Raw genomic sequence first — 20,463 nt, 5'->3', positions numbered from 1 at the left:
GGATTGTTGAGCTCAAGGCAATTAAGAAACAGCAGATGCAAGAGTGCTCTCTGCACTGCCTCTGTTTGCCTAAATGCAGAGAATTGATTTACAAAGACTAAAGATATTCCACCTCCCTTTCTACAAGGAAAAACAAAGGTTAACCCCCTTAAGGCAAGTTTAGACCCTTTCTGGCTTGGAGAACAGCAGAAAAACTCCACACTAGCGAAGTTCCCTAACTAGTCTGCATCTGCCAGTTATCTGCCTTCCCAAGGGTTGCCACCCCTAGGGACTCAGATTCCCTTCCCTTGCCTTGTCGTTTCTCTAAAAATGTACTGCTCTTTGTTGAGGATGCTGCATAAGCTGGAAATCAGAGCCATCTGACTGAAAATTCTCACTCCCTAGGTATCTCTCATGTATATGTGAAATATGCATGTTAATAAACTTCTGTTTGTTTTTCACTTGTTAGTCTGTCTTTTGTTATAGGGGTTCATTCCAATGAAAAACTCATGATAATTGAGGAAAAAAGTGTTTTTCTTCTCCCACTAGATGCAAATACTACAGGAAAGAAAAAGAAAAGGAAATGGGATCAAAGTAAAACAAAAACATTTCCATATTCAATTTCCAGCAAATTGAGGCATAGAACCTCATCACTGACTTGTCACTTCGTTGGAAAATACAATTGCATATCTAGACCTTGCCTTCCAAGCTCAGCCACTCAACTTGCTGCACATACTAATATTTCTGATCTGTTGCTGTCTCTCCCTCAGTGGCGGAGACTATATTTTCATCTCAATGTCCCCAGTGCCAAGTAAAAGCACTATGACTTATTAGATGCTGAAAGCGTGTTGAACTAAACCATTTATGTTAAAAATAGCAGTATTACCCACCTCCCTGTGTAGATCACTATAGATAATGCCATTCAAACTTTAAGATAATGCTGTGTATATTGTCCTTTCTTTCATGGGGAAAAACTCAATACTGCCCTTCAGCAAAGGGCCAGGTTGCTTCTCATCACAGACCTGGGGCTTCCATGTGCTACATTCCCACTGTGTTTCACTGAAGAATGATGGGAAAACCATGGCAAAGTGTGCAGAATGCAGAGCTGAGGTTAGCACTTTGATTGCAATTTTATCTTTCCTATGTTCCTCAATTTTCTGAGACGCTGTGTCTTTTACAAGAAAAACTTTTTTTCACCATGATCATTTTCAAATGTAGATTTTCTCTTCCAGAGTTTCTCTAATGTGCTGAATTCTGCATTCTTGCAAGTAAGGTATGGCAGCTTGAAAATGTGCTACATGGCATTTTCCTGAATTCTACATAGTTGTTAGTGTTGTGGCAAATCTATAAAATGCCATACTATATGTTTTGTTTTTTGAAGCTCTGGTGCTCTCATTTATAAAGATGCCTTTACTTCAAATGTGCACTATATATTGTAACTCAGAGAGGCATGAGTTTCCTGGAAGTCAGAGTGACTTAGCTGGTTATCTCACTCATGGCATGGGGACCCACAGAGAAACCCAGGAGATTTTTAGTAGTTCAGCACTACCTTGGCATAAAACTTGTTGGGCCAAAGGATGTAGGGAACTTGATTTCTTTCTGGGTAAATGTGAAAACTCATTTATTAGTTTCTCTGCACCAATGCCTACACATAAAACATTGTTTCAAAGGACAGAGGCTGTCACCACGTGGAGCAAAAACAGTCCTCCTCTTTACTCCTTTCTGTAGCATCTTCTCTTCATCTTAGCATATCCCTGCCTCTCAGAGACATGGCATAGGACCTAGGCTAGAGAAAGCAAAATGTTTCCATTAACTTCTGCAGATTTTCTGTGCCCATCAGAGTTTCTGAGAATCAGAGAGGATAAGTCATCTTCTTGGGCAGGAGTCTCTCACTATCCTAGAAAAGGTGGGAAACTGTGATTTGCAGGTGCATATCTTTGGAACCAAACAGTTGATGGGTGGATCAATGTCTTGAATACTGTCTTACTCTACTACTATTCAACCTAGCAATCCCATCACTGGGTATATACCTAGAGGGAAATAATTTATTCTATCAGAAAGATACATGTGCTCATAGGTGCATTGCAGAGTGATTTACAATAGCAGGGACATGGAGTCAACCTAAGTGCCCATCAACAGTGGATTGAATAAAGAAAATGTGGTGTACTTACACCACGAACCACTATGCAACCATAGGAAAGAATAGAATCATGTCTTTTCCAGCAACATAAATGGAGCTGGAGGTCATTATGCTAAGTGACCAAAATAGCACAAGAATAGAAAACCAAATACGGCATGTTCTCACCTATGAGAGGGAGCTAAGCATTGAATAAACATGAAGATAAATATGACAACAATAGATACTGGGGATCACTAGATGGAGGCTGGAGGTAGAGAGGATGTAGGCTGGAGGTAGAGAGGATGTAGGCTGAAGAACCACCTATTGGAAACCATGCTTACTGCCTGGGTGATGAGCCTCAATGTCATACAATTTACCCATGAAACAAAACTGCATGTGTACCCCTTAATCTAGAATAAACTTTGAAATAAAAAAAAATAGACTTCAAAGATCTGTACCATACACATAGCAGACAAATTTGCAAATTGTGTAAATACCAGTTTTTACCATAAAAATCACTGGATGGTAGATATAGAAAAAAGAACATTAGCCAGGATTGAAAAGTCTGGGTTTGAATCCTAGTGTGAAATTCTGATTCACAATCATTTAGTTCAGCACATGTTCGCAAGCAAGAGAGAACAGGTGCTTCGGGACATATTGTTTATATATGTTCTAATTAATCTAGGCACTCTATTTGTAAGCCAATGGGACATATCCGCACAGTCTAGCATATTGATTAAGTGCATGAGCGTTGATCATAGAGAGTGAGATATAAAGACGAGCTCTGTACTCACAAACTGTGTGATCTAAGCTACTGAGTAGATTTTCTTCATCAATAAAATATCCTTCATAACTCCTTCTGCAATGATGATTATGAGGATAAATGAAAAGGAAGACATAGAAGAACTTCACAGTGGCAGCTATTATTTAGGGATGACTATTGTACTAGATCCTCCTCCTATGCTGAATATGTGTTGCTGCTGCTGCTCTCATTCTATTTTGTCTTACCGCCCAGCTGTTCACCTTCTAGTTTCAGAACCCAAATCTCTTCCCTCAGTAAAACACCCTCTCAGGAAATGGAACTATGGGAAACGTACTGGAACCTGAAAATGAGATCACCCAATTTTCAGGTTCCAGGTCTGGGCTTTCGAGCCATGACTGGAATTCTAAAAATTCTAAGTACACATTAACTAAATGTTAGTCCAATAAAAGGACCGATTCAGCAGCCATGAGAACTGCCTCAGTCATGGTCATGGGACCAAAGCCAGTTCACAAAGCCTTCCCTTTGCTTTTGCTGAGAATGTTGGGAAAGGATCATTGCCTTCATGCTGAGACTTCCTGCTAATTGTAAAGAATGTAAACTCGGAGCTGCTGATGGGCATAGACGATGTACATGCATGAGTCTGCAGGAAGGCAATCTTACTTGGAAGAATAATAAAGACCACCTGGATCCACTGAATTTCTACCTCAAACATCTCAGTTTTTTGACGTATTCTATTTCATTTTTTATTTAAGTCAAATTGAGTAGGTTTCTGTCATTTGTCACTAAGAGAGTTATGGCTAAAACACTTTTATTACGTATCCCTCTCTTGACCAGGCCATTTAATATTTGTTTCTTGTTCAGAATTCTTCTCCTGTCCTTTGAACTCGATGTTAGAAGCTGGCCTCCCAAATGCCTCTGTCCAGACTGCTTAGGTGGGACTTAGGCTTGGACACAAGTTTATGATTCTCCTAGTTCAGTATTTCCTGAAGCATTTATTCCATTGTAGGCAAGCTTATTATTAATTTATATGAAAATACAAAGGCCACAGGATAGCTAAAAATAGCCTTCAAAATGAAAAAGAAAGTGGAAAAAATCACTCCACCCAATATTAAAGTCTATTATATAGCTGCATTAATTGAGACAGTGTGGTATTGGCAGAGAGATAAACATATAAATCGATTGAACAGAAGAGAAAATACAGAAATTGACCAAAATAAATATGGCCAACTGTTTTTTGATGAAAGTGCTAAGGCAATGCAATTAAAAATGAATACCCTTTTTAACAAATGGTGCTGGAGCAGTTTAATATTTAGAGTTAAAAAAATAATTTTGATCTAAACTTCACACCTCATATAATAATTAACTCAAAATAGACCTTGTACTTAAATATAAAATGTAACCTGATGAAACTTTTAGATAAAACATAAGAGGTAACCTCAGAGATTGAGAGCTGGGCAATATGTTCTTAGACTTGACACCAAAACAAATAATCTACAGAAGGACAAAGTAGTAAATTAGACTTCATCAAAATGAAAATCTTTGGCTCTGTAGAAAACCCTATTAACAGGATTAAAAAGGCAAGCAATAGACTAGGAGAAAACATTTGTAAACTACATAGCTATTAAGAATAAGTATCTAGAATAGATGAAATCTCAAAGCTTAATAGTAAAAGTACAAATATTCCAATTATAAAGTGGGCCAAAAGATATGAAGAGACATTTCACCAAAGAGGATTGTGTAAATGCTCAATAAACAAGTGAAATAAAAACATGTTCAAGATCACTGGCTGTTAATGCACTTGTGCCTCCATAATAGCACCCACCATTGATTGGCAGCTTAAACAGCAGACATTTATTTTCTCACAGTTCTGGGGCTGGAAGTCCAAGATCAAGCAGGATTGAATTCTCCTGAGGTGTCTCTCTAGGGCTTCGTGATGGCCACCCTCCTGCGTCCTCTGCAGATGGCTACCCCTCTGGAGATGTCTCCCTGGTGTCCTCATCCCCTCTTCTTATAAAGGCTCACATCAGATTGGATTAGGGCCCAAACCAAAGACCTCATTTTGACTTAATTACTTCTTTCAAGGACCTGTCTCCAAATATAACCACATTCTTAGATACGGGGGGTTAGGGTTTCAACATATGAATTTTGGAGAAACATGATTCAGCCCATAATGTTGGCCATTAGTGCAATGAAAATTAAAACCAGAGTGAGACATCACTACACACCTATGAAAACATCTAAAATAAAAAACAGTGACGACACCCAAGGCTAGCAAGGATGCTGATAAACGGGATCACAAATATGTGGCTGGTGGGAGTGTAAAATGGACATGTACTCTGGAAAAAAGTTTGGAAGGTTTTTATTTTTTATTTGTTGTTTAGCTAAACATGCAACAACCATATAAACCCAGTAATGCATACTTAGGCATTTATCCCAGAGAAGTGAAAAAGTGTGTTCATACAAATACCCGTACACAAATATCAATGATTGTTTTATTCTTAATAGCCAAGAATAAGAAGCAACCTAGATGTCCTTAAACAGGTGACTGTTTAAACAAACTGTGGTGCAACTCTACCGTGAATACGACTCAGCAAACAAAAGGAGCAGACAATTGATGCAAGCAACCACCTGAATTCCTTTCCTGGAATTTGTGCTGAGTAAATAAAACCCCTCCCAGAAGGATTCTATGTAACATTTGAAACATGTTTATAACATCTGAAATAAGACAATTGTAGAAACGAAGAACAGATTATTAATTGCCAAGGGTTACAGAGAAAAATGCAGGCAGGGAGCAAGTGGGTGTGGTAAAGGGCAACTGGAAGGACCTCGTGGGGTGGAAATTTCTACTTCTTGGAAATGTTCTGTATCAATGGCTGTGACACTGCCGGACAGATTTTCAAGATGTTGCCTTCAGGGAAAATTCGGTAAAAGGTGGAGGGGATTTCTATGTCTTATCTCTGATAGTTATGTGTTAACCTACAAATATCTCCAAATTAAAAATATAATTAAAATATCCTTGATTGTACAAGAAACTACTAAAGAACGTACTTTAGCATGAAACTGACCTCACGTGGAAGAGAGCATTTTTTCCTATGCTTTGAAATATTTCAGAAAAAACTTTTAGAAAAAGGGCACGTTTATCAGCTACTAACTTTAAAACAAAACTTGTAGGATTATGCTGTCAGAGAAATTTTGGAGATTTTTCAAAATTCTTATTTTACCAACCAAAAAATAAATGAATACTTAGAGTAAATGTATTCACCAAGATCACACAGTGAATGGGCAACTGAACCAGGACGACATCTCCCAGCTCCCTGACCACAGCGACTGCTATCATACCACACTGTTTGATCTGGCTAAGCGTGATAATTAACTATTCTTAAATTTAATTTATAATATTTTTCATTTTAATTAGTTAATTACCTACATAATGGCCTTCTCTGCATTGGAGGCTGATATAATTTGATGGATATTAGGGAAATTAAAACTTTGAAAGTCCACAGCCTGCCCAGTTGGGGATACAGCGAGGAAGTGTTGGGGACAGGCACCACCCATAGGTTGTATGAGCCCAACTAGGGTGACGCAGGGACTCTGAAAGGCACGCAGCTCTGCAGCTTAGATGAGCCACTCCAGCTTCATTGTCACCAGCTACACAGTGAGGGACTTGGTCAGGACCTATATTCTCAACGTGCATTATCCTGCTTTATGCTGGCACATCTAAGCTGTCTCCCATGACTCCAGGAAGATGGCACACAAAAAAGGGAAAATGAGACCATGGCTAGTATTTGAAGAAAGCTGTTTGTTACAAAGCAAAAGGGGAAAACCTTGCCTGTCTATAAATTGTTGGTAAGAAAATGTTGACCTATATTGGCTTTAAGTTAATGTCTAGAACTAAAGTCTTGTAATTTCACTAACCATTCCTAATAAAAATACATATAAAAACTTAATTCTGCCTGCTATAGCACATATGGGACAGCTATGTTCCTCATGGCCTCTAAAAAGGATGTGATGCCCAAATTCCGCTGGAGAGAAGGTTCTAGGATTTATGTACATAAGCTCTAAGCTTAAAAAGACTGGCCTCAGTTATTCTCCATGTTGTACCCAGGTGCCATAAGTTCATAGTTAGTTTTTTATAACTCCTATGCTTTGTGGGAAGCTTACTTATGCTCATTATTTCTTATCAGGACTTTTACATTGAATACATGGAGAGCAGTCTGTTACTCAAAGGAACACACACAGAGATGCACACACAGAAGATGCGTACATGGGCACACACACACACACATACACAAATATACATGCAGATGCACTCACAGATGCAGATCCAGATGGGTAGACATATCCACACAGACAGATGCACACACAGATGCAGATGCACACAGGTACACACACATACACATACACAAACACACAATTGCAGATGCACACAGGTACCACACACACACATACACAAATATACACACAGATGCAGATACACATGAATACACACACACATAATTGTGAAATGTCTATTTCTAAGGGTTTTTGTTCACTAAATATGCTGTGCCAAATACTCAATGAACTCGCAAATTGATACTATAAAATGAAAAGGTTTTAAGCAGCTCATTAACATTTACCCATTCATGAGATCCAGTTATGAGTTAATATTAAGTACATAGTAGAGTGAAATTTACATTGAAAATGGGAACAGTAAGCTTTAACATGGTTGAAAATCTTCTCTATATGCTACAGAAGGAGTGTTCCTCCATAATTTATACACTGAAATCTTAACCCCAATGGAACGATGTCAGCAGACATGCAATTTGGGAGATCATCAGGTCACGAGGATGGAGCCTCCATGAGAGGGACTGGGGTCATTATAAGAAGAGAAACAAGAGAGCTCACTCTCTCTTCTCTGCCCTGGGAGATGACTGTCAATGAACAGGGAGCAGAACCACATCAGGCTTTAAGTCCTGATCTTGGACTCCCCAGTTCGCATGACATGTGAGAAATAAGTGTTTGTTGTTTAAACCATCTATGGCATTTTGTTAGAACAACCTGAATGGACTAAAATGTATTATAATGCAGAAAATGAGGGGTGAAATCATGGCTTGAACTCCTAACGGCCCAACCCCAAGGCCCACCTCCTCTGCCATCTTGCTCCCATAATGTGCTCTTACTAAGGATCTCCATGCGCCAGGCACTGTGGTATCAACTCACCTCTCTCCAGTGTCAACGCCATTTTCTGAATAATACAAATAAAATTACTAGAATCTTATTTTCTCTAAGCAGAATGAAAATGGATAGGTTACAGAGATGATGAATTATTTAAAAATGACCTACACTCTAAACTTTTACTTGCTTTGTATGCGTTGCAAAATGGTATTTTGGGTAAATAATTATGTAGCATGAGTGTCTTCATGAGCATTAATATTCTCTTCTAAAATACGGCTTTGTCATTCATTATCTTTGAATTAAGAATAAGTCTTTCATTTCTTTTTTTCTCTTATCTTTTCTCTAGTTAAAAAAAAAAGAAGAAAGAAAAAGAAAACTCTCCACCATTAATATACTCCTCTTCCAAGATAGGAATAATAAATCTTGAAGTGGTTCATTAAATATTAAATACTTATTTCAGTTGTTTCTTCTGATTTTGGAATGCACTTTATACAAAATGCTTCTAAATGGTCAGTTTTACTGATTACACAGTGTTTATACTTGAGGGAAGTGATGATTTTGTCACATTTGCTGTGGCTTATTCAAAGACAGGCATTTGGCCGGGCGTGGTGGCTCACGCCTGTAATCCCAGCACTTTGGGAGGCTGAGCCGGGCGGATCATGAGGTCAGGAGATCGAGACCATCCTGGCTAACACGGTGAAACCCCATCTCTTCTAAAAATACAAAAAATTAACCGGGCGTGGTGGCGGGCGCCTGTAGTCCCAGCTACTCGGGAGACTGAGGCAGGAGAATGGCGTGAACCTGAGAGGCAGAGCTGGCAGTGAGCCAAGACTGCGTCTCTGCACTCCAGCTTGGGCGACAGAGGGAGACTCCGTCTCAAAAAAAAAAAAAAAAAAGAAAACAAAAACAAAGACAGGCATTTAGTAACAGACAAATGGAGTGTAGCACCCTTAGGGGCAAAATAAGCAGGTTAAAAACTGTAGAGAAAATGGAAAATTTGAGTCATACTTTTGTCAGCCAATGTTTGACTTTCAATTACCTAGATCTCCTGAGAGCTGGCTGACATGTACATGTACTCAGAACTGTATGTAATTCTACGAATAACATAAAATGGCCCTATGAAGATGGGGAATACTAAAAGCCCACCATAAGTATGACACTTGGGTAAACTTTTCAAGCTTCTGACAGTCATTGCTAAGATACCCTGTCTGTTCTGACCTTGTACGGTTGCTACTGCCACACCCTTACTTCTGCACTTTTGGGCTCACTACTCTCAGACTTTTCAAGAGCATTATGTTTCTACCATCACAGCTGTGCACAAACTATCTTCCTGGCTAGAAATCCTCTCCCTCAGAATCTACCAGGTACTTCCTATTCATCTTGCAGAGCCAGCTCTGGCTGTTCTTCCATCTTCCTTCTCCTGATAGCCACCATCAGGCTTTACACCTTGTTATTTAATGAATGAAGAATCTGTATGATAATGATTTTGGTGTGTCTCCATCTGAGCTCTTTTAAGATTCTGTGAATTCTTTAGGAACAGGAGGTATTTTTTTTAATTTTCAATGCCTGAAAGCATCTAATAGACGATCAGTTACCATAAGTTGAATTTAATTTGTTAGATTGTAGAGTAGAAATCCAACCTCCATCTACTGACACAGAAGTAGCGCTCAACCCCCTTTCATGTGCATTTTGGTTGGCCTAAAACAGACCTTTTCCTGCCAGCTGATGCTTACGTATCTTTAGTTATGAGAAATGTAAGCCTAAAGCTACGTACAGTTGCCCAAAGGCTGAGGACTCAAGGAAAGCCAGAGAGGGACAGAGTTTATCTGGTTAGCCACATGAAAACCATGAATATCAGTTGGCAGCCTGAGTTCTCGCCTTGGTGTTCTTATCTGGTACAGGATGACCAGCTGGGTGAGCTAATTAGCCCTAGAGTCTTGCTTATCTTCTAAGTCAGCCAGCTCCCCACACACACACCATCAATTCGCAGCTGTAAAAAATGATGTCGCAGAAAAGAAAATACTTGACAAAAAATGTGCTTTGTAGATTTTAATAACGGTTACCCATAGCCTGTGAAGGATAATTAGGCAGAATACACAGGAGCGGTGTGTGTCCTGCGATTAATGTGGTTTTTGTTGTTTGTGTTTTTGTTTTGACACACAGATCAGGAGAGATTTGTGTCCAGAGAATGATGAATGTAAAGGCCAAACGTTTTCTGCATTTTGATCATATTCTCTTATGCATTCTTTTCAAAAATACACTAGAGGTTATGCTTAGAAGAGATCTTTAGATGCAACAATTTATATATCTCTTAGAATATTCCCAGAGATTGCTTTTAAATGTTCTGCCGTTATTTCAGACGCCCTTAGAAAATAAATGACAGTGGTATAGAGTTAGGAGGAACCATGGAGTTTGTCTGACCTGAGCCTCTTCCCTCTACATTTTCCTAAAAGTGGTGATGCAAGTAAAAAACAATAAATTACAATATAAAATTCTTTCCTTTGAAAATTGAATAGAAAACTGCAGAAATGTAAATGGTGCAAATTTGCTCTAATGCAAAACTTGCCAACACGTAATTCATATTACAGCCTGATTGTAAGGTGTGCACTTAGATGCCTCTTGAAAAGCTGAGTTTAAAAAATAAAAGCAAAACAAGCCATTACATATGGCAAATGGCTTTCTCTATTGATTTCTCTTTTAATCCGTTAAGTAAAGCAAATTCCAAAACAATTTCTATTAGGCACATATTTGATAATTAACTTGAAGTTAAAAATGAAAGAATATAAATTAAATTATATTAAGCACCTCATGCAGTAGATTATGTGTTATATGCTTTTATTTGTACTACCTCATTGTATATAAAAGTCTGATATAAATACTAAGGAGGATGGGTTTCTTTCCATAATATTTAACTTTTGTCTACATATTTTATAATTCACATGAATTAGTCAAAGTGAGGTTTTCCAATCTCAATTTGCCTGATATGGAAACTAATGAAAGCTTTTATATATTTTATTTTAGATATTTTAAAAAATTATATTGACTTTGCAATTCAACTTGCAGAGACTACTTCATAAGGAAATTAGGTAGAAACAGACAAGAACAAAAAAAATCCCACTTTCCTCTTTTAAAAACTATCATTCTTTAGGCTATAGGTTATTCTATAAAAAATCTGTACCAATTAAGTATGCATTATTGTCATCCAATAATTTGTATTGATTATACAAAAATGAAACTTTGTATGTACAATATTAAGTACTTGATGCACTTTGGGCTTGAAAACAGCAATGAGATACACTGTCAGACACGAAATAGGAATTAAATGAAGAACAAACACAAACCAATCAGAGATTATGTTTAAATATTCTCACATCTTACGAATCAGTGAAAGTCATTGTATATACCGAACAGAGGTGTGTTATTATAATGTAATATAAATACAAACACTTTCCAAACACTTCTATGTGCCAGTTGCTATGTTACATGCCAAGGATGCAAATTTGATTAATGTAAACCTGATTACTATGCTTTGAGAATTTGTAGCTTGGTGGAAAAGAGTTAAGGATTTGGACAAAGATGTCCTTAAAATAACTATCATAATGGAGGTAAGTACACTTGCAAGATGGTGCAACTGGGCTTCTCACTGTGGCTGTAGCACTTCAACTGAGACCCAGAGGGCATAATACTACTACGATCAGCCACAAGCAGTGTTCTTTCTTTGTTTAATTTAGGAAGGCTTCTTGCTTAGGGAGAATGCATGAAGACACCATTGTAAGAAAATAAAGATCATATTTCATGTAGTCTGACTTTAATGAGTGGGTGTGGCCTTCCCTGTTTTTTTCTTGCCAGGTTGACCGCTCCTGGATACTTGAAGGGCCTCTACCTGTTCTCCTGTCTGACTTCCGTCTCTGCAGAGCCCATTCCTGGCTACTCACTCAAATGTTGCTTCTCGCTAAGGCCAGACCTGGACCATCCCTGGGTCCTGAATCAACTCTCTGCAGTGTCTCCTTAGAAGAAAGGTTCTCTGGATACCAAACTTTATCTCACCTCAGCTGGGACCATGTGCCAACCACTTCCTTAACTCAACAGTTTAGACTGACATTCACTATTGGCCTCTAATTCAATAGCATGCATAGTTCCAAAATCAATGAGTCAAATATACCTGTCTTAAAAAAAAAAAAAAGAAAGAAAGAAAGAAAAGAAAGCAAAAAGAAAAAAGAAAAAAAAAAGAAAAGAATTTTGCTTATCAGGATCAAAGTATATTCAAATAAAGAACAGGCTTGAAGAATCCCTGAACAGACAAAACCAGTGTGGTGTCATAAATAATTTCAACCTTGCTTGATTTGTAAACATAAGCAAAACTTAACTTGAGCTATTTCTTATAAATAGCTACATTAAAAGAAAAAAACAGAACTCAAGCTCAACCAATCAGAAGTAGCAAGCAAACCTATAATTATGTAACTAGGGACTTTTCTCAATGGGATATACCAATTAAGGCCACTGTATATGTGTAACCAATCAAAGATTTTCTTTGCTTTATTTCCATATACATCCTATAAACGCCTCCCCCTCGGTGGAGCTCTTGAGCCACTTCTGGTTTGGAGCTGCCTGATTCATGAATATTTGTGTGTTCAAATAAACTCGTTAAAATTGTATTGTGCCTCAGTTTAACATTAGCTTAACATACATCCTGTGCATAGAAAAGGGCTATACAGAGAGACCCTTTCTTCCTTGAACAACAGGGCAAAAAAAAAAAAAAAAAAGAGAAGAAAAAAAAATTAAAGAGACCCTTCCTTTTACCCATGAAAGTTTTAGAGGAAGATACTTCCTGTGATTAAATGCTGTAGGTATGCAGAGATATTTGAAACTGATAAAGCCAGGAAGTTGCTGATGGGAAGTCAGATTTCTTTATGGATATAAATGTCTTCCTGAGAGAACTCTGACTAGAAGACAGTTGTTCATCTCCAATTTATGAGATATACTGGGGAAAATGAACAGTCTTTCCATTAGGCATGCAGTGGGAAAAACCAAGGGATAAAGTCAATGACAAAGCAAGGTTTTTTAGGTGGATGTGGCATTTTAGAATTGCCTATGGTAAGTAGAAAGCAACAGATGATGCAATTTAAATTTATTCTCAAACTGAAAGCAGGAAACGTAACATAAAGGATTGTCAGATTAATATTCTTTACATACCTTGTTTATTTTAATCCCTGCTATATTCTTAGGTAATGTTAATGCACTTTATAAGATTAAAAAAAAACTGAGGTTAAGGAAAAGTGTGTGTGTGTATGTGTGTGTGTGTCTGGTGCGTGTGTGTGTCCAGTGTGTGTGTGTCTGGTGTGTGTGTGGTGTGTGTGCATGTGTGTATACAGGCTCACATGGCTGATATGCTGGGGGACAGTGTTTAACTGTAGGTCTGTCCAAGCCACTCAGGGTAAAATAAATTACACCAAAGGCCGCAGCCACCCTGAAAAGTTTGGCACATGATGTGACACACCTTTCAGCAACCTCTTTTTTTAATCTATTTAGACACATGATATCTAATAAAGACATTAAAATAACATTTTAACTTCACCTAATCTTATAAAATATTTGATAGCAGCATTTTTTTGAAATAGGCAATATGCTTTAAAATTATAGATTATGTATGCCATTTTCCATCCTCTTTGGGAAGAATACTGCTCCCAGGAAAGTGTATTTGTGCTCTATTCTCAGTCCTGCTTTCTCTTGGGCTCCCTCTCACTTCCATCCTTCTCAAATATATTGGTTTCATTTTACACTTAGAAAAAACTTTATGATTCTCCATTTCCCCACTCTCTTGCCTCCTCTCGTCAGAGCCACCATCCATTGTGTTTCAAAGTAGTATCTGGCAGAAATTGTATTTCCCCTTATCCTGCTGAGGATCAGCAGCCACCAGTATCATCCCACTTGTTTGATTTTCTTTCCTTTTCATATCCTCATTAATGGATAACAAAAACAAATTAGCTAAATGCATTATCTGGTAAGAAAGATGCAATGTTACTGGAAAGACAACCAATTGTACACTAGATAAAAACATTGCTTGCATCAATTTTTTGAAAGTTCTTCACTATTACACAATAGCCAATATTCTCAAGTCACTTGGCTCTACCTCTCTTAACCATAGACACTTACGTCCAAAAGCAACTTCATTTGGCTATTCAAAAACAACTTTAAGTCACAATTCCGAAAGGAAACTCAAGTGACCCACCAAAAGAACTCCTTTTCCAACTGGTTAATGGTTCCATCATCTGCCCAGTCACTCAAATTAGAAACCTCCAGCCTTGTTGATTCTTTCCTAACTGCCCTCCTCTGTCCAATGTATCCTTTAGTTTATTGTAATTTTCCAGAAAAGTAATTTACAAATATTGTCTTACCACTCAATTTTCATCTTCATATTAGCTCAGGTATTCTTCGTTTTTAAACTAATCTGATCAACAGCCAACAACTATCCTATAGCTTCCAATCTCACACCCTTCTTCTCCTGGAGTTGCTGTTTAAAATATAAAATTGAACACACGTCTTTTCTACTAAAAACTTGGTTGACTCTCATTGCTGATAGTGTAAGGTTTAAAATCCTCAACAGAGCACACAGATTCTTATACTCTCTACTCAACTTGCACATGTTACTCCAGCCACTCTCTCCTTTAAGTATCCTATTCTTCAGCCAGCCACGCTGAACAGTTTCTTTTCCTGACAAATAAATAGCATTTATTCACTTGTCAGGAAAGAGACCTAGCCGAGTTCTAGACACAGAGACACTCAATCAATGTTTATTAACGTAAATGGTATATTTGAATTCTCCACCTCTCCAGCTGGACTTGGCTTTTCTTTCTCAAATTTGTATGTTTACCTGTGCCTCTCTCACAAGTGACTCTCAAGATTGGAGAGAGAAAAATTTCTCTGTGCATCTTTTGAAAGAGTTGGCCATTGATTCCTGTAGCAGGTGGTGCATGGTTCTCACGAATGCAGACGATTAAGATGGTAGAATAATCAGGAAAGGAGATATGAAGAAGACAGATGTGATGTCCAAAGCACTCTGTGGGACATAGAAAATCAGACCATTCTCCTCCAAGTGCTAAGGGTCACTCTGACAGCACTAATGAACCCCACAGGGCTGGTGAACTCAGTCATACATGCTTAGTGGTAAGATGGAACCACTTTATGCTTTAGAGTCAGTAAAAGCTGAATATAAAGTCTGGAATCACCACTTAATTTACGGTAAGTCCTTGGGAAAATCTTCATCAGCCTTTCTCATCATGATTTCTAAAAGAAAAATGGGGATTGCAGTTTTCACCCTGGACGGCAATGAGGGTTAGCAGATAATGCTTAATGCAGGGTCCCATACATGATAATAGATACAGGAAAGTGTTAATTTTAGTCTTTCAACAAATGTTACCAGAAGCATTATATTTCAAGGTCTAAATATGCTATTGATACCAATAACCATTTTAATTATTAGGATTTTTTGGAGACCCACATAATAAGATACAAATTAGATCCAGTGGAATAGATCTAAAAATACTTGTATTTAGACTTACGATAATAAGTTTATCTCGTGTGCCTGAAAATTAACTGTAAAATGTTACCACAAATTGAATAATAATTAATAATTTAAAAATACTTAATTATTCTTTTAATCAATGAAAAAACATAGGATTTAGAGTTATAAAAATCTACTAAAATTCAACTATTAATTATACCCCTTAAAATATGTATTTAGTCAAATAACTTAATTTCTCTAAACACTGGGATAAGAACTTTTTATTACTGAATAACTATGAGTACCAAAAATTGCTGGGAACTTGGTAAATTAGTGTTGTCCCTTTTTTCTTCCATTCCGAATTTTCTTTCTCCTTAAACAATTGTCCATAGGATTTTTCTGGAGGAAGAATTAAAAAGCAATTTGTAGAAACAATAGTTTATTCTAGGAAATGATAACAGTTAGTAAATATCAAAAGGTTCCAATAGAGAAGTCATTAAAAAAATAATTTTCTCAAGGTTTCAATATTTTCTTGTTATTTTGGAAAAATGTACAAAAGCATGTTGATTTCTCTGTGCCTTTTCCATTGTGTGCAGGTTTTAAAAACGTCTTTGGTTATAAACCTTTCCCAGTTGGCACCCTGGGAGGCGTCTCACTTGTTTGAGCACATTGAACAATGAGCATTTCATGGAGCTGCATGAATATTGCTGTAATCAATAGGATGTCTGAACATCCTAACATAAACTAAATTTCATAACAAAATAAAACAGCAAAACAACCATAAAACAGAGATAAATAAAACAAAATAAAAGCTCTTCAGCAGGTATATATATATATATACATATAAAACTTCCCATGAGTTATTTTTCTCCTCTGTAAAGTGGCGACAGTAGTTATGTCATATGGCTATTCCAGGATTAAGTTAGTTTAAAAGTGCTTAACCCAGCACGTGACACCAAGTAAGTATGTAATAAATGTTAGCTAAAACACAAAACTGAGAGATATCAACTCACTGAGTGATATCTTTTATTTAAGGTTCAATTTTGTCCTCTCGTTAGAAATATTCAAATAGGTATATTGGTTTTCTTTTTTTCTTTCTTTTTTCTTTTTATTTTTGTTTGTTTGTTTTCGAGAAGGAGTCTCACTCTGTCTCCGAAGCTGGAGTGCAATGGCGCGATCTCTGCTCACCGCAATCTCCGCCTCCCGGGTTCAAGTGATTCTCCAGTCTCAGCCTCCCGAGCAGCTGGGATTACAAGCGGCCACCACCACGCTAATTTTTGTATTTTTAGTAGAGACGGGGTTTCGTCGTGTTGGCCAGGCTCGTCACAAACTCCTGACCTCATGTGATCCGCCTGCCACGGCCTCCCAAGGTGCAGGGATTACAGGCGTGAGCCACCACACCTGGCCTGGTATGCCGCTTTTCAATTACAGGAGAGAAGCTGATAGGGTGATGATGATGGCAGGGGGAGGAGTTTAGGTTCAAAATGAGAACAGGGAAGAGGTGGTATGAGGAGAGAGAGGTCACGTTTATTTCATAGTTTGTAAACACATAATATAGATATGTGTAATCTGTACATAACATATGTAGATGTCATGATGCACATGTTCAACTTTTTAGAGTTTGCTGCAAGCTCTTTCACACTCTGTTTGTTAAATAGAAAGCATTGAAATGATTTTTTTTTTTTTTTTTTTTTTTGCTAGATAAACAAATTGAGCGTTCTGAGCTGAGGGAGGTAAACCCAGTAACAGAGAGATCTTGAATTTAAGTCCAAGTCTTACACTGCTAAGTCAAATTTTCTTTTACTGTTTACCATGGCCACTTTCAGATAAATGATTGTGTATTAATATGTGTATATTTATATATGTATAAATATAAATTTATTTTATATACTTGTGTGTTTTTATATTTTATATACCTGTGTGTAATTTTATATAATTGTACTTTAGTCTCCCTATGATAAATATATATATTATTTTATAACCATATAAATATATTTGTATAAAAAGATATATTTTGATGAGTATAAGTTTTATATCAAATAAGCTACAACTTTCCAAATTTAATTCAAGTCACATAAAATGTAACGTAATCAATAACAACATATTAACCAATATGATATAGCAGGAAAAACAAACATTTCTTTAAATTTGATAGGGTTGATGAGCTTTCTACTATAGTTTTATGGCATCTGCATGCATTTTAGACAATGGAATCATATATTTTCTAAAAGTTAGTTTTAACTCTGGTGTTCTTTCTTGCATGCATTATGCTATATTAGCAAGTGGCTTAAAGCATGTTAACATGCAAAATCATGTCTCTGCAGTTAGCTACAAAACCCCCCTTCTATTAAAACTTCTGAAGCAACATTAATTATATCTTTGATATTGAGTCCTTCATTTGCAATTTCAAAGAACAGAAATCTTACTTTTCTACATATTCTACATATTCTAAAAGGCTGCTCCATATCTCACGGCACGAGTGAGGTGCAAGCATGATCTCTTGCTCTAGTTCCTCTAGTCGAGGAATGGCAACAGGGTCAAATGACTATGACATCATGGATATGAATCTCTCCACCAATCATGAGCATAATTCCAAGTCAACCTTTTCACAGACTTACATTTTTGCATGAATTCTCTCTCATTTATTGAACCATGCTAGGAAATGAAACGATTATGGTATTAAAGACAGAGTGATACATTCACAATCCAGGTCATATTTCAATCTAATTTAAACCTCAGCTGAAGGCTTCTTAAGTAGACATGGCCATTAAAAGGAATGTCTTTCCCAAATGGAAAGTAAAATAAATCTGATTTTATAGGAGGTACAGACATTGTTGAAAAATTAATCCCTCGTCCTTTTTTCCAAACCAGAAAGATTTAGGTGAATCAAAATGTACTAGGCTTTAGACAAACCTTAGTTTCAAGTAAAATGGACATTTTCTCTAAGTCCTGTATTGTTTTACTTATCTATTCTTTTGTACATTGGACTCGAAAAGTCCTTGCCCAGAGCTGGTGTGAGAGCTCATGTATTCATAGTTGGAGCCTTGATGGTATTCTAAAAAAGGCAACACCATAGATGGTATTAATCCATAGTGGTGATTTCCTACCCATCACGCACATGATTGTATTTCACATAATTTGAACCTGGTGACGATGCCCACCTGTGTGAAGTGCTAAGCACAGGTCACAGTCAGAGGGGGGTTCTCCTCTGGAAATCCACAGCACCAAGGGCCAGGGGAAAATAACACAAGGAATCTGACGCAGGGATGAGCACAGTGCAGGAATGGGGAATTAAAATAAATAAAGTCAGGTGTCGCTTAGATGCAGGAATAAAGAGCAAGCAAGACAAAGGTGAAAATGCAATGAGAAATCCTGGGTGGGAGCCAAGTGCTCCTGTGCAGGGGTGTGGCCAGTGAACAGGGAGCATCACCGTAGCACGGGGTGCTTGCCACATGGGGACTGGATGAACCCATTCCTCCGACTTGAGCTTCACCCACATGAAGGCTATGTCTGCAAACTGATCCTGGCTTTACATGGTTCCCAATCCCTGGGAGAGGAGAGTGCAAGAAGCAGGTAAAACACAGGCTCGGAACTGGACTGCTTGGGTTACCATCCCAGCTCTGCCATTTACTAGTTTTGGACAAGTGGTTTACATCCTCTGTACCTCTATCTCTTCACCTATAGCATGGGAAACTAATAATATTTACTTCAAAGGCTTATCAAAATAAACGACGTATTCCAAGTGTAGCATTTATGACGATCAGCTTTTGAAAGGTGTTTCATGTTGGTGATAGGTTGTTTCCATGAAACTTTTCTCCTGCATTTTTCAGTCACAAGTAATTGCTTTTGAGAGAAGAATGTTTTAGTCTTTAAAGTTTGAGTTCCAAATGTCTTTCTTAGCAGAGACTGTGTCTAAACTAATATTGTCACATAGGTACAATAATTAAGGAAAACACTTCACTTAAGTTAATTCAGCCCTGTTTTTCAAGGCAGAAGTATGGCAGGTCCTCAAATCATGTCATTCTGTTCAATGTTGTTTTGTAATAAAGTTGATGAGAATAAACATTGCCCCCGGTCAGGGCAACTCTCTGTGTGGGTTTTCTCCAGGTACTCAGTTTCCTCCCACATCCCAAAGTTGTGCATGTTAGGTTCACTGATGTATCTCAGTGGCCGCCTTCTGCATGAATTAAGTGTGTGTATGAGAGCACCCCGCGATGGGATGGCGTCCTGTCCAGGGCTGGTTCCTGCCTTAGACCCTGAGCCCCCAGACAGGCTCCAGCCACCTGCACCCCTGAACTGGAATCACCAGATAAAATCTTATTTGTTTTTATTAGCCTTTCTTAAATGTATACGTAGCTCACATTTATTCCAATGTTCAATATTAGCGGTGTTTTAGGGTCTTTATTTTGAAGTTTGATGATATTTTTGTGACCAGAAATATGTTATAGGAATTTAAGTCATGTTCATATCAATTAGCCTATAGTAATATTGACTTCCTTATACATTGTTTTGCTTAAAATCCCAGTTTCCAAGAACCTATTGATGACATAAGGAAGGACTCGCTGTGTATGCAAACTCATATTCACCATAATGAGCAATTATATAGGCTAAATTTTAACAAACAACATCTCATTTCAATAAGTAGAACCATACTTGATGACAGGGGCAGTTTTATTAGAGTAAAATTCAACACAGTATTCAGGAGCATTGCTCATGGATCCAATTCCTGAATTCAGTACATATTACTTATGTGGCCCTGGACACTTTTAAGCTCTCTGTGTCTATGTTTTCTCATCATTAAATGAAAGTAATAATAGTACTTGCCTCACAAAGTTGTGAGGATCAAAAAAGATGCTACATGAAGGAGTCTCTAGTACAAGTATTAGCTATTTTTATTGTACCAATTTTGAAGTTTCTGATGCTAAGCAAATTTAGCTGACTTGCCCC

Source organism: Pongo pygmaeus, chromosome 12 (assembly GCF_028885625.2).
Source record: "Pongo pygmaeus isolate AG05252 chromosome 12, NHGRI_mPonPyg2-v2.0_pri, whole genome shotgun sequence".
NCBI lineage: Eukaryota > Metazoa > Chordata > Mammalia > Primates > Hominidae > Pongo > Pongo pygmaeus.
Note: the sequence above shows the minus strand (reverse complement) of the source record.